The sequence below is a fragment of the Psammomys obesus genome, unplaced genomic scaffold, assembly GCF_907164565.1.
Source record: "Psammomys obesus unplaced genomic scaffold, mPsaObe1.curated_primary_1811, whole genome shotgun sequence".
Taxonomy (NCBI): domain Eukaryota; kingdom Metazoa; phylum Chordata; class Mammalia; order Rodentia; family Muridae; genus Psammomys; species Psammomys obesus.
The window spans coordinates 7,233,042-7,247,895 of record NW_026596433.1 but is presented as its reverse complement, the minus strand read 5'-3'; the positions used below and the strand labels follow the sequence as shown (position 1 = coordinate 7,247,895).

Below are 14,854 nucleotides of genomic sequence, written 5' to 3'. Positions count from 1 at the left end.
CACACACACACACACACACACACACACACACACACACACACACACACGCACGCATGCTTTGTACTCAATTCAATATGCAAAAAAGAAAAAGTCTCTTGGAGCTTCACATTGGACTAGCATATTAGGCATAGTACAGATTCAAATTTGAGCCAACTCTCTTTATTTCTGCAACGAACTTGCTAAAGCCTTTTCCCCTTGACAATGTAGGTAATACTATGTCTTTAAAAAAATACACAACATTTCTTTATTTTTATTTCTTTGATCATTTTGTTTATTTACTTTACATCTGGATCATAGCTTCCCCTCCCTCCTCTCCTCCCAGTCCCTCCCTCTCTCATTCCTGACTCCTATCTCCCCCTTGCTTTCTGCTCTGAGAATGGTGAGCAGGGCTAGGGGGTCCTTCTGTGAATATCAACCCTTGGCATATCAAGCTGAAGTACAACTAGGCTCATCTTCTATTGAGGCTAGAAAAGGCAGCCCAGCTAGGAGAAAGAGCTCCAAAGGCAGGGAACAGAGTCCTCATTCTTGAAGGTGACCAGAAATTGTGGAAACTTACTCGTTCTGAAGCAGCAGTCCTGTTTCAATGTTCCATACGAGAAGAACCGATTGGTCCATTAGAACTTGGTGCTTGGGTTTGGTTTGGGTTTTATGGTGCTGGTAACTGGATCCAGCCCTCTGCTGCTGAACTACAGCCCTCAGCCCACAGATACTGCTCTAAGTTGGTTCTGACAGAAGCCAGCGGGCAAGCTTGCTACTACAGGGCCTTGTGCACGCAGCGGTGCTCTGAGCACAAGGAAACCCAGCATGACAGCTTGTTGGACTCACACAATCAGTCTACTGTTCCCAAACATGACTGCTTTGCCATGGTGGCTAGGTATAACTGAGTTTCAAACCACAGCCACACACCAAACCTGGAACAAGCCGTCTCCCACAAACCTCAAGGTCCTGGCATGGAGCCTGTCACCCTGTTTCTCCCTGGAAGCTCCAGTGCCCTCAGTAAGGCTACTTGGCTACATCAAGCTGATACTGGGAAAAACAATGTTTGTGAAGATGTGTATCTCTAGCAACGGCACAATTCATGCTCTTAAGAATATCTAATTTCTTCCAATTTGAGACTTCACTAAATCCAGTATAGGATTATAAAGTGTTGTGAAAGCAAAGGAGAGACAGGGAAGAGCAAAAGATAGAGATTGTACAATATCTCAGGTACTGAGCATTTGCCTTCCTCTTCCTCCGCGTGTGTGAAAGAGATAATGTAAAATGAGGTAGCAAAAGATCCCCCCCTTAGCATTTTCCATATTAAAAAGGATAAAGTGCACTTAACAAGCTGCTATCTAATGCAACATAGTATAATCAGTTTCAGCAGGAGTTAGGAAGTCAGAAATTCTCTCCTGACCTCCTTATTCCAAACTAAGTCACCCACACCTTCCAGACTCTTTGGAAAACTAGCTGACTTATCAGAACGAGGCAGGTTATCAATGGAGAATCTTTCCGAAACTTTTAGATTAGGGGAAATAACTACCTGCACTGGCAGAAGCAGAATGCTTTTAGGTTTTTTTCTTTTTTTTCATTATTTTTTACAGTTTATTCATTGTATATTCCTCAACTCCTCCTTTTTGACACTTAAAAGCCTTGATTTCCACGGAGAGGGAAATATATTGAACCAGTATGACATTCTTAAGCCCTCCCTCTAGCTACCTTCTAACATAATATTCTAATATCTAATATAATATTTTCATATTAAATAACTTAAACCATAAGCCCAAGACACAAAAATTAATGAAGACACAAGATAAACCATTTAATACTCTTTAATCTCTGTGATACTAAAATGTTTATACTTGAATCTATCAGGCCACAACAGCTCATAGTGAGACCGTATAGTGAACAGTCTGTAAACTGGCCACAACCTGAGACAAATTTTCATTAAACCATCCCTCCGTCTCCCGAAAAGGAGCCTTCTCTAGAACTGTTACAGACAAAAACAAACCAACAATTTACTAGACAGTATTATAGAAAGGTGATTGGTTTTGTTGTTGTTGTTTAATCCAGGAATAGTGGTATATTTACTCAGGACGTGGTGGTGAGAGGCTCAAAAGTTCAAGGCCATCCCCCACTACTATGAGAATCCTAGCCCAGCCTGAGCTACATGAAACCCTGTCTTAGGAAAGCAAGCAAGCAAACAAAGGATATGGTTGTTAATGTTTTTCTCTGAAGAAATGGTAGTGTTTTTTTTGGATTTTTAGGGGACATATTTGGCTCTCTAATACTCACTCACAACCTTACTAAGCAGTAAGTTATGTTTTAACCAAAGAATTCTGAAATGTAATACACTCTCTGCAGGAGAGGTGGACCACAGAGGAAAGGCATTTGCATTGTGTACTTTCTCTTGTCTCCTTATGCTTTCTCTCATTCGTTTGTACATACAGACATAGTCTTAGTCTTGTTGAATTTATTATTTCAATGTACAAATACTTTTATTTGGATTTAAATGTAACATTTATTTATTTCACTACCAGGGGCAAAGAACATATAATACTTAATATGTTTTATTAGTGAGAGAGCAATTTTGCAGCTAATTTAATACACATCAATTTCCGATTGCAACTTAAAAGAAACGATCTTGGCAGACCACCAGTCTGCTCATATTTCAAAGAACATTAAATGGAAATAGAACTAAATTACCCTATAGTTAAATTTCTCTTGCTCCATAAAATAGTTATGGTTACTTTGCTTATTCTTTTATTTAAAAAGACCATACTTGGTTCTGATCAGATCTATTAAATAACCTATTTTTTTCTTAATTGCTGCATTCAAGAAGCCATATAGAGTGAACAGTTTCAACTCACTTGATATATAACTGTGAAAATACAGTGACCAACTTACTTAAAAACCTAATCTACATGAAGCCTACAGTTGGGTGTATATTGCATTGTTCTTAGTCAGCCACTCATGACAGGAACAAATATCTAAAATAAATCAAAGAACGGAAGCTTATTTTGGCTCATGCTTTCAGTCTATGGTTGTTAGGAACCTGTTCCTTTGCGAGCATCATGGCAGGAGTGTGTGGCAGAGGCCTGACCAGCTCATAATAGCCAGGGAGCACAGGAGTGGAAGGGTTCTAGTGTCCCCTCCATGGGCGCAGAGCCAGACAGCTAGCTTCTTCCAAGCTAGGCCCTGCTTCATCCATGGTCACCCTTCCCCAGGGACAGCACACAATGGGTGCCGGTCTTTTAACATCCAAGTCTTTGGATGACATTTCAGACTCAGACAATGGCAATATCTTTATTTTTATTTTGTTAAATTTTTTTTAATTACACGCAATCTATAGGCCAATCCAGGGAGAACAAAAATCTTTACAGGAACATGTATAGTATTGGGGCAACTTATCTAATGTTCTGACTAGGTCCCCTGTGGGTCCTCTTAGGCTTCTCAGCCAGGCATCTTTACTGTCAGTTATAGCAATTATTCTTCCTCATATCTTTCATCTACCTGGTAGGGTAGGGATTAGTAATGCCAGGACACTGGGAAACAATAGCATGCACAGAATGCCTGCAGTACTTGATTTAAAATGACATTAATTATTGTCTTCTAATAAAGGCCTTTATCTAGGTCAGGCTGTTTCTTTCTAATCTTAACTCACAAAGAATTCAATAAGGGATGGATTTTAAATTTCATCAAATAACTCTTAAGCATCCAAACACTATTACCAGCTTTTCTCAATTCATGCTGGAACAAAGGTTCATGAGCACGCTGCTGCCTTCTAATGGAGCATACATATTCCTCAGCCCATGTGCCAGGATTGGAATACTTCTGTGGTGGGCTCTGAGGTGAGGCCTTGAGGCCTGGCTGCTAACCACAGCACTGAATGCCTTCTCTCAAGTTGTCGAAGCGCACGGTTCTTGGGGGTTTTGCTTCCTATTCAGGCAAAGGAAATTTATATGGACCAAGTCCCCAGTGACAGGAAGAAGTTCCTGGGGACAGTGGTGCATGGAATAAAAGGAACAAAGGAGTCAAGGTAGATGGAAGAGCCCATACCCATGAGAACTACCACCACCATTACACACACACACACACACACACACACACACACACACACACACACACACTGAGCCGTTCTTGTTTTAATGGGTTTGGTATCATCACAAGCATGGGCAAGACGCCTAGCTAGGTGATCATATGCTCCGGGTGTCAGCCATTTGGAGGATGGGAACATCAGGTTAGAGTGGGAGGTCCCCGGCACCAGGTATAAGCTATCCTGATGATGACTCAGACCAGGCTGACAACAAAGGTGCAGGCGCTTCATTCCATAGTCCACGACTACTGTGTGAGTGGTGCTGTGGGTGATGACATGATGGTGCTCCAAGAACACCACTGAGCCCCCACCAGACAGTGTGCAGCAATCCACATCCATCACAGGAAACTGTGAAGGGAGGGTCCAGGCGGACCTACACAGAGAGTAAATGCTCAGAGAAGGAGCTGAACAGGCCTGGGTATGCAACTAAGGCTTGATGCTGAGAAGTCAGAACTGCTATATTTGAAGAAATGGGCATTCCATTCTTAAGGAAGGCTTCTCATACAGGAAGGAAAACATATTTTGGGCCTCTGAGGTTTCTTCCAGTTGTCCAGGAGCAAAGCTCCTCTGTCTTCCATATTTGCCTCTTCAATGGCCCTGGTAGCCTCTTCCAAGATCAGGAGATGCAGTCATCAGGCAGGTGTTTAAACTCAAACTGGCAGTGGATCTTGGGATCTAGGCCACAAGTGGAGGAGGGCATCACATGGCGAAGATGCCTGTGTTGGGGTTTGTAGAGCTTGTTTTTAAACTCTCTTTTATTTGGAGTTCCTCAAAGTCTCTCCCTTCCAAGCCCCTAACACTAGGTAGGAGAGAGAAGGTTAGTGACCCCTTTATTTCTCCCAGCTGCTTAGGGTCAGTGGGTTCCCCTGGGGCTATACCAATCTCAACAGCAAACACAGCAGGCAGTCTCCCCCAAGTTGCTGCGTTGAAATGGTTCTCTGTCTGCCACACTATCCGCCTCTGGTCTTGCCAAACTGCCACACACCACATGCCAACACGTAGCGCCACACTTTCTCTCTCCAGTCCCCCATTTTTATATCCCGCAGAGTCCTGGACCACACCCTCCTCCATGCCACATAAAGGCAGGTCATCACCAGCTGGCAATGGCCACGCCCCTCAAGAGACAATTAGCAGCTGTGGACAAACTAAAATCCCACACTCAGGATGAAAGCAAAAACACATTTGCATAACATAACTAAGTTTCCGAAGACACCCAAACTTCCATTCCAGGGATCTAAAGCTCTCTGGGCTGGCTCCGCGCGAAGTTTGGGCTGTGAGGGGCAGTTAATTGTTTCTTGATGGAGCATGGGGCCCTCTACAGTAGCATGCTGGTCAGGCCGGCACAGCCCACAAAGCAAGGCATGAAGGAGCTGTGTCAGAAGCAATCTTTCAACCAGCCTGAGAGCGCGGCTACAACGAGATTTCTTTCAAGCCACTGGTGTACTTTCATAAGCTGATCGGTCAGCACAGTCATGGCAGCTGTCCTCATCCGGTATCATCCTGACTCCTGTTGAAAGCTCCAGCTATCTGTTTGGCAAAAGTCTTCGGACTGCGCTTTTCCTCTGGGCACCGGTGTTGCTTACCGTTTGGTGGCGTTGGTTTCCATAAGAATAAAGGCATATTGAAACTAAAAGGAGAACTGGAGAGATGGCTCAGTGGTTAAGAGCCCTGGCTGCTCTAACAGAGGACCCAGGTTCAATTCCCGGCACCCCATAGTGGCTCACAGCCAACCGCAATTCCAGACTCTAGGGAGTCTACCTTATTCTGACCTCTGAGGGTTCCACACAGATATGATACACATACCCGCTCATACTCATAAAAAATAAAGTAACTAAATCTTTACTTTTTTTTTAAATTTAAAGACACTGACAAATTAGATTAAAAAAATAACTAAAATTTTCAAAATGTTTAAGTCAAAAAAATTTAAAGATATTAGGCCAGGTATTGCGGTGCAAGCCTTTAATGCCAACACTTGGGGCACAGAAGCAGGTGAATTTTGTGAATTCAAGGCCAGCCTGGTCTACCTGGTGAGCTCCAGGACAGCTAGGGCTACATAGAAAGACCTTGTCTCAAAAAAAAAAAAAAAAAAAAAAAAAAATTATATATATTGAGTATCAGACACTCAAAAGTGGGAAATAGAAGGGACTATAAAGATTATCCCTTAGTCACACATTTACAAGAAAGAAAACTGAGAAATTTACAATGGTGTTCAATATGAGGCTCTTAAGGAAAGCAGAGTGACCAACAGCAGGACTTCCTTTCCTGACAATATAACACCACTCCTGTCAGCAAATACATACCAGGTGCCTGGCTCTATAATTTCCCTCCTCAGATTACAGTCATTTAGAAAGAACTGTCATTCTGGCAATTTTCCACATCTGACTTGTAGAAAATGCAATTGAATTGGTTTAAAAAATCGTGTCAAGCCAAGTATTAAGAGAAAATAAGCTGGGGAGGCGCTGGGAAGAGAGTGATGATTCTGTGGTTCACAGAAAGCATGTGCCGTTCATTTATGCTCAAATTATGACCTACAGATCTGAAAAGAACCTTATCTTTTTTAATATTTATTTTAGTGTGTGTGTGTGTGTGTGTGTGTGTGTGTGTGTGTGTGTTTTGCCTGTATGTATGTCTGTGCACCACATGCTTGCCTGGTGCCCTGAGGTCAGAATGGGGGTTCTGAATTCCCTGGGACTAGAGTTACAGACAGTTATGAGCTGCCAAGGGCTCTGGGAATTGAACCCAGGACTTCTACAGGAGTTGCCAGTGTTCTAAACCACTGAGCCAGCTCTCTAGCCCATATTATTTTATATTTTTCACTCACTGTGGTGGTTTGAATAGATACAGTCTCCAAAGACCCATGTGTTTGAATGCTTGGTATTGTTGATTATTAAAGTTTAATATCGATGTATCTTTTAGTTAAACAGCGGTTAGTCCTAAAGCAGCTGTATACCCAAATCACCACACAGAGACTAGGGTTTGTATAACCAACCGAGAGCACAATGCTAGGCAATAGTTACTCCACCCTAGACCTCCAAGCCCACCTAGTTTTCTCCCATTCAGATTTCCCACATTATACTTGCTTTTAGTCATATCTTAGGTCCGGTTCATCTCTCCACATAATTCCAAGTCCTGTCCTGCAGATCTCTGCTCTGCTACTCCTCTCACTTACTTCCTTCTCCTCCCCTCCAGACCAGGATGTCCCACCCTATTCTCTCCATTGCTCAGCAGTGGCTGGTTGTTTTATTGAAAATACAGAGAACAAATGGTGGCAGGTTTACACAAACTTGAGCCAGGTGATGCTTAGAATAAACATCACAATGCAATGTCCAGATTGAAATCAGGCAGTGGGGTAGAGAAATCAGCATTTGAATGAACAAGGGTAAATTGTATACATTCCACAAGAACGTTATACCAACAACGTGGCCAATAGGGAATGACAGTATTAGGAGGTGTGGCCTTGTGGAAGAAGTGTGTCACTGTGGGGGCAGGCTTTGAAATTTCTTATGGTCAAACTATGCCACATCTGGCAGTCTCCTTCTGCTGCCTTCCAATCAAAATGTAGACCTCTCGGCTCCTTCTCCAGCACCATGCCTGCCTGCACTCTGCCATGCTTCTACCACGGTGATAATGAACTATACCTCTGAAACAGTAAGCTAGCAGTTTTCCTCAATAGGAGTTACTGTGCTTACATTGTCTCTTCGCGGCAATAAAACACTAAGACACTCTCTTCACTTACCTTGTTGCTGAGGTAAATTGATTAAGAGCAAACCTTTGCCTTTAGTGCCAGCTTGAGCCCCATGACTTTAAAATGTATGAAATTGGTCCAAGTTCCTTAATCCCTTTGATGGTTCCTCCATCTAAAAGGTCTCCATGGAAGTAACTTTGCTCATATTTAATACAACAGGGGAAGAGGACTGACTGAGCCCAGTAACGACAGTCAATGTCATTTTAACCAGCGCTGATACCATCGTCATTGACATTGTCAACCCATCGGATGCGTGTAACTGTGGAACAGCTTTGGAAGATTAGGACAATAACTTGGGGCCCATCGCAAGACGCTTAACACTCCACCACCCTGGCTTGTCAAGCGAGCGGGATTTGTGACAGAGCACACACTTCACGCTGGCGTCTGGGACGTCATTCTCTGCACTCTGGGCCTGTCACCTTTTCTCTTCGGAGTGTACCCCTCACACTAATATTACCATTTATCTTACCTGTTCCACCGAGTCCTAAAAGGAGATATTCCTCGTCGACACACCTCCCTCTTGATGCCCATTTCTTACTTTATGTCTCACTATTTTGAATAGCGCTAGTGACCTGAAGGTATAATTTTTTTTTTTTTCAAAAAGCCCAAAGCCACCTTACTCTCTCTTTCCAGGGAAAAGGGGACCTATCCTCACTTTTCTGATGAACAGACTCTTCTCCTGCCCCCACTATAGCCACACCTGGCAGTTCCCACTACGCTACGCCGATGAAACTGCATCCCAGGACAATTTTGTCTCATTCAACATTTTTCTTCCTGAAGCTGTAACACCATCAGCACCACATCTTGCTCCACCAGCAACTTGGTGGTTCTGCCTTCCCCTGCAGGGCCTCCTCACTGGAGACTCCTCAGGCCTGTCTGTTTTCATTAGGTTTTGCTTCAGTGGCATGGAGCTAACTTTGAGAAACAGAGGTTACTTTGTTTAACCTAGCTGCAAAAACCATTCTAGGCACAAATGTCCCAGGGTTCTGCAGAAATCTTGAGAGAGAAAATTTTAAGAGTTTTAAGCAAAAGAAGAAAAGTCTCTGACAGAATTAAAAAAAAAAAAAAAAAACAATTACGTGAATGCAATAGCATGTTTCTTAACTGATGAGGTTATGAAATAAGTTAAAAGGTGTGTTGTCTGTAGTACTCATTCAAAAAGCATGCTGTGAGTTAGCTCTACATTTGTGCGACCATCCTGAGATTCCTTTTGTCAAAAACACTCATGTACGACAAGTCCTGCCTCTCTGCTGGGAAAAAAACAGCTGTTGCTTCTCCATTGACTCAGAGATTCTGCAGGGATTGGAGCCCAAGGGAAGCAAGAAAAAGAGGCCAATTGTGGAACAGACAAGCAGGTTCTGAATCAGGGCATATGCATGAGTCCCCGGTTGGGCATCAGGGGGAGAGTTGATGGATGTTCCCATTTTTCCCCCCACAAACGTAAGATTTATGATGTCTGAAATTATTTATATCTGAGAAGATTCTGAGACTTCATCTGGTTGCAAGGATTTGATAGTTGTTGTTGGTTTTTTGTTTTGTTTTTTTTTTAAAGAAACACAAATTAGACCACTTTTCAAGTGTAATAAATGCAGGTTCTTTGAACATAATTGTTCAAGTTCTACATAAAATATCCTTTTACTTTGAAATCATTTGTCACTAATTTGTGAGTTTTTATTTGCAGAAAACCTTATTTGGTCTACAAATGATAATATTTATAAATAAAAATACAGAAAACACAGTTATCAATAATTAAATATGGAATATAAAATCAGAACTGGATATATTTTCTAGAAATCTGGTAGTGTATTTGAATGACTTTTGCTTAAAAATTGGCTTTTTGTCACTTATAATGTTCACTTTGCAAGGCTTCTACTGTCTCCAAAACAATTGGTCTCCAGGGCAACATGAAGTAAGGTTCAATAAAAGGCTTGAATAGCAGTTCATTAGGAAAAAAAAAAAAAGAAGAAGAAGAAGGCCTCTCTACAAGACAACAAATATTGGTTTCAAATTTGAGCCTAATTTTTTTTTTTTTTTCTGAATCAGGGTGTCACTACATAGACCAAGCTTGCCTCAAACCTGCCTCATTTTCCCCAGTGGTAGTATTGCAGGCATGCACCCCCATTCCAGGTTTGGACCTCAAATGAAGAAACACAAGAGCAGATCCTTCAGGTGTCAGTCTTGGTTTGTAACAACTTGGTTTGGACAACTTTTGTGTAATGGGCATCAAGGTAACAGCAAGTCTTTCAAAACTTAACAATGTTCAGTATTTTCCCCTAGCACAGTAGAAAGCCCAGCTAGTAATAAATGTTTGACATCCTAATAAGGAACTAGAAAGCCTGAGTCCGAATGTGTGTCCTCAGGGAACACTTACCTAAGTGACTCAGATGGGGTCCAGAGACTCTGAGTCCATTACCATGAACTGCTGCGTACCATTTGAAGACAGCACGCAAGAAACAGTGCCAGGAATGTTGCATACTTGGGTATTGCTGGATGTAATAGTATGATGTAAAACGCTCTTGAGCAGAAAGGTAACTGAATGAGTAATACAATTCGAGACACGAGAGAGAAAAGACAGGACCTGACTGCAGGGAATACCTAATTAGCACCATACTTCTGAACTAGCTCTACACAAGCTGAACAAGACAGGTAGCACTTCAGATGCAATGAAGACACTTTCCCATTTTCCTCATATTTCTACACATTTAGACCAAAATAACAAAGGCTGGTCATGGTGGTGCTCTTCTTTAAGCCCAGCACTCGGAGGCGGAGGCAGGTGGATCTCTGTGTGTTCAAAGCCAGCCTGGTCTATGTAAGTGAGTTCCAGGACAGCTGGGGCTATGTTGAGCCACCTGGGTCAAACTAACAAAAAAGAAGGAGGAGGAGGAAGATGAAGACGAAGACAAAGAAAGAAAGGAGGGAAGGAAAGAAGAAAGGAAGAGCTTGGAGAAAAGCTGGGTTATTTTTATTAATTCTGTTACTGTCCATTATTGTAGAGAAGCCAAGGCAGAAAGCTCCAATAGCTAGTCACATCATACCCACAATCAAGAGCAAAAAGCAATGAACACAAACAAGCTTGTTTGCTTGTGCTTTATTTGATTTCTCTGCTCTTATACAGTTTGGGGCCCTCTGCCTAGAGGATGGTGCCTCCCACAGAGGGCTAGATCTTCCCATATCAATTAATTTAATCTACACAATTCTCCACAGGTATCCTACAGACTAACCCAATGTACACAAGCCCTGAGTGAGCCTCTCTTCCCAGGTGATTGTATGTTGTGTAAGGTTGACTAAGCTAAGGGACTAAACTAAGCATTACAGCAGACAAATGCTGGTCTACCAGAACCTTGTTTTTCTTAACCCTACCCTTTTTCTGGGTGGGCATGAATAGCTTTCGCAGAACTGCTGTTGAGAGCCTCCCACTCACCCTCATTCTTATTGAAAGACTTGTCCTTTGGCTTCTACCACTCTTCTGATTTTCACAGTATTTCTTCGGCTACCCCTTTGTAGTTTTCTTCTAAGCTGTCTACCTGTCCCTTGGAGGTTGATGATCCTTAAGAGTCTGGTCCCAGCACTATGCTTTCTTCTATAATCCATTTTGAGAAGAATTCTAGTGTAAGGGTAAAAACTGAAGATGCTAGAACTGTATGGGACCTGTTTATTAACGGCTGTGTGGCCTTGGGAAAGTTATCTGACATCTCTGATATTTTCTCACGTAAAAGGTTCTAAAGTAGAAGCTGTTTCTGAGGGCCACAAAGAGGAGAAATATATTCTTGCATGTAATGAGCATATCATAAAACACAGTAAATATTGGGAGGCAAAGCTTATTTGAAAAACTCTATATGTCACTTATTTGAAAAACTCTATATGTCATTCAGTTGTTATTATTTGTCATTTAGCTGATTAGCTAGTAAACACTGATTCTCTAGACAGAATTTATCCTGAGCTCCAGGTCTGAAAAACCAGTTGCCAACATTTCCAAATGTTCCTTAAACTCAACATTTACCAAGTAACTAATTTCTGTCTTCCCACTCCTGCTTTAGCCAAAATTTTTATATTCATTTTCCTGTTTGAATAACAGCTCTCCCTTTGGGAATCTTTTTCCAGATGAATGACAGCACAGTCCATCAAGTCCCAAACCCTTGAAAATTTAATGTTCTCTTCTTTCAGCTAACGCTGTCTTAGACATAACATAATCACTAATGGGGTGATTCAGTTTTCTCTTTGTTGCTAATTCAATTTTACCTTCTTCCTATTTTCTCTTATGGATTACTGTTACAGCTCTGCTCCCCCACTCCAACTCTGCACTGTGAAGGTTCTTGTATAAACTAGTCATTTCCCTCTGTGAAAAAACTGTTCAGTTCATTCTGCTTTGGAAGAGCCCAAGAGAGGCTGTCTCCCACCACTCCCCTTCTCCCCTCCTTTCTGGCTGGAGCTGAGACTGTCAATCCCAGGCAGAGACAAGGCAGACAGAGGTTCATTTGTAAAGAACCTCCTTCCAGCCCTCCTCTCTTCTCTGTTGCCCAGACTACCCAGTGAGCTGGAGCATTTAAGAAGATTCTTCAGCCCGAAAACACTGAAAAGAAAGAAAAAGGTATGCAGTTTTTTTTTTTTCCTCTATGCAAACATTTTATATCATGTATTCTCTTCTATACTGCTGCTATAGATTAGAGCAGGAATATGTGTGCGTGTTGAATAAAGGGGAAAGACATAGAGATTGAGAAACCCTCTAAGGCAACAGTGCATGCACTTTGAAAGAGATGGGTTCTGGGATAAAGCAAAGAATCTGATCAAAAGAGGGTAGCGAATGTGGGTCCTTGGCTGGGAAAGTCATTGACCACATTTCAAGAAGAGACTGACTGCACACTGTCATTCACTCGGCATCAGCCTCCTGCCCTTCGGAATTATGTGCAGGTGATGAACTACACAAGATTGCTCTGACAGTCCTCTACATGAAGCTAATTGCAATGTCAAAGAAAGCAAATGGTTTTGCTTTTAGAAACTATGATTCCTGAAAAGAACCTGGTAACGACGCGTGGCACAAAGAGGGAATTCATTGACTCCGTCCTTGGTGTTCTCACCACGGAACACAGCACAGAGTCTGTGTCTGCTGAGATGGAGAGAACACTTTCCCTTCATGACTTAGAAACACAATACCTCTCTAAGAGTCCTTGACCCCATTCCTTGCACAGTCTCTGAGGAAGCTATCCTCCACTGTTGGTCCGTTTTCTCCTCTGATGAGTTATTATGGTCAGAAAATAATTAGAACGATACAAGGTTGAGTATTGATATGCAGCAGCATGCTGTGCGGAGCCTGAAGGCTTCAGTGACCGTGTAGACTGCTTTCCCAAGGGTGAAGGTGTCTCGAGGCCTTGGGCTGCACAAGTGTTACAGGAAGTTTTTGAAAGGCTTATCTACCTTCTATGCCGTTTCTGTTTCTCGACATGCTCTTTGAGATATTTCACTTCAGGACCTGACTATCCTAGCACAACCTCCCTCTAAGACACTTGACAAGAAAACACAGGAGGGGCTGGAGAGATTGCTCAGTGGTTAAGGGCACTGACCTCCTCTTCCAGAGGACTTGGGGCCAAATCCCAGGACCCTCCTGGCAGCTCACCACTGTCTGTAACTCCAAGATTTAACACTCTCACATAGACATACATGCAGGCAAAACATCAATGCACATAAAATAAAGGTAAATAAATTAAATTAAAAAAAAAAAAGAAAAGAAAGAATTTAAGTAATAACTGGTTTTTTTCTTCAGTGCCCAAGATAGCACAGTTAAGACAACAACTGATCTCTCCCAGCTATCATTTTGAAATATCCAGTGTCAAACATTCAGGGCTAGAGTTGTCCGTTGGTTGTGCAGGCTTGCTTCTGTGCTGTTAGCTGTTGGATAGACATCTGGAAACGGACTGCTCCTTCAGTCTAACTCGGCAACCCTGTGTTATTCCACTGCTCTGAACGCTGGTTCCCAGAACCGGCCTTAGCTGCTTCTATGGTTCCCAGAACCGGCCTTAGCTGCTTCTATGAACACCACACCACAGACGGCTGAATATTTACACTACCTCTCCCTGTTAGTTTTGGCCGTTAAATGGTTTAGTTTTTCCTTGTTAAGTCTCTGTTTAACTCCAGCCACTCAAAAGCTTGCCAAAACCTCTCTCGGAACTAAACTTTGCAATTCCCTTCCGAGAGACAGTGCAATGACGTCACGCTCGTGTGGAAACGCCTTCTTTGTATTCTGCGTCCTCTGCGGTGATTTTATTCTCCTGACAAAGTGTGTGTTGTGTGTATGCGAAATTTTAAGAACACCAATATTTGGATGTATCATACGACATTAGGAATGATATTAAGACCACCATTGTGAAGTTTTTAAAAAACCAATGCCGAACCAGTCTCAAGGGTTCCATGTTCCTTCAGATCCACAGTCTCTCACTAGGTTTTCCTGCAAGCTAAATGTTCTCCAGGAGGAATTTTAACTGCATGCACATGACCTCAAAGAGAGAGAGAGAGAGAAAAAAGGACAGTAATTTCCTTCAAAATGGTCAGTCCTCTCACTCTGGTTTGCATTTGAAAAATATAAAGTTTTGATAGATTTCTGAGGATTATGGTTGGTGTTTCTTAGTGAGAAAAACAAAACTGGCAAATAAACCCAGGGAACCAACCAGCCCAGACAATCTTGCATTTGCTGGTTAAGAATTAAAGCTATTTATTGGAACCAAAGTAAAGGAAGAGAAGGTTTCACTTACAATGTATAATTTATAAAGTGTTTAAGAAATTAGAAAAAAAAAAAAAAGCCCACCATAGGTGCTTGCCAGGTGTGGAAATTTCCACTGCTGCAGACTGAGCCTTGGACAGAACACAGCCTTGTGCTCTGGCACAGGCGCGATGTACACAGTACAGCAACCTCCCTGCTTTTCCAGAAATTCATTTCTTCGTTCATTAAGTAAATGCTTGCTTTCTTCTTCTTCTTCTTCTTCTTCTTCTTCCTCCTCTTCTTCTTCTTCTTCTTCTTCTTCTTCTTCTTCTTCTTCTTCTTC

The 14,854-nt window shown here is 42.2% G+C and overlaps 1 protein-coding gene across 1 annotated transcript in view; it reads left to right on the top strand.

Moving 5' to 3' along the window:
• The first annotated feature begins 12,304 nt into the window (after positions 1-12,304).
• The window catches only part of Scrg1 (stimulator of chondrogenesis 1), a 19,659-nt gene continuing 17,109 nt past the window's right edge, over positions 12,305-14,854 (top strand). The window contains exon 1 of the mRNA XM_055597883.1: positions 12,305-12,408. The gene's annotated coding sequence lies outside the window, so the exon portion shown is untranslated. The remainder of the gene's footprint in view (positions 12,409-14,854) is intronic.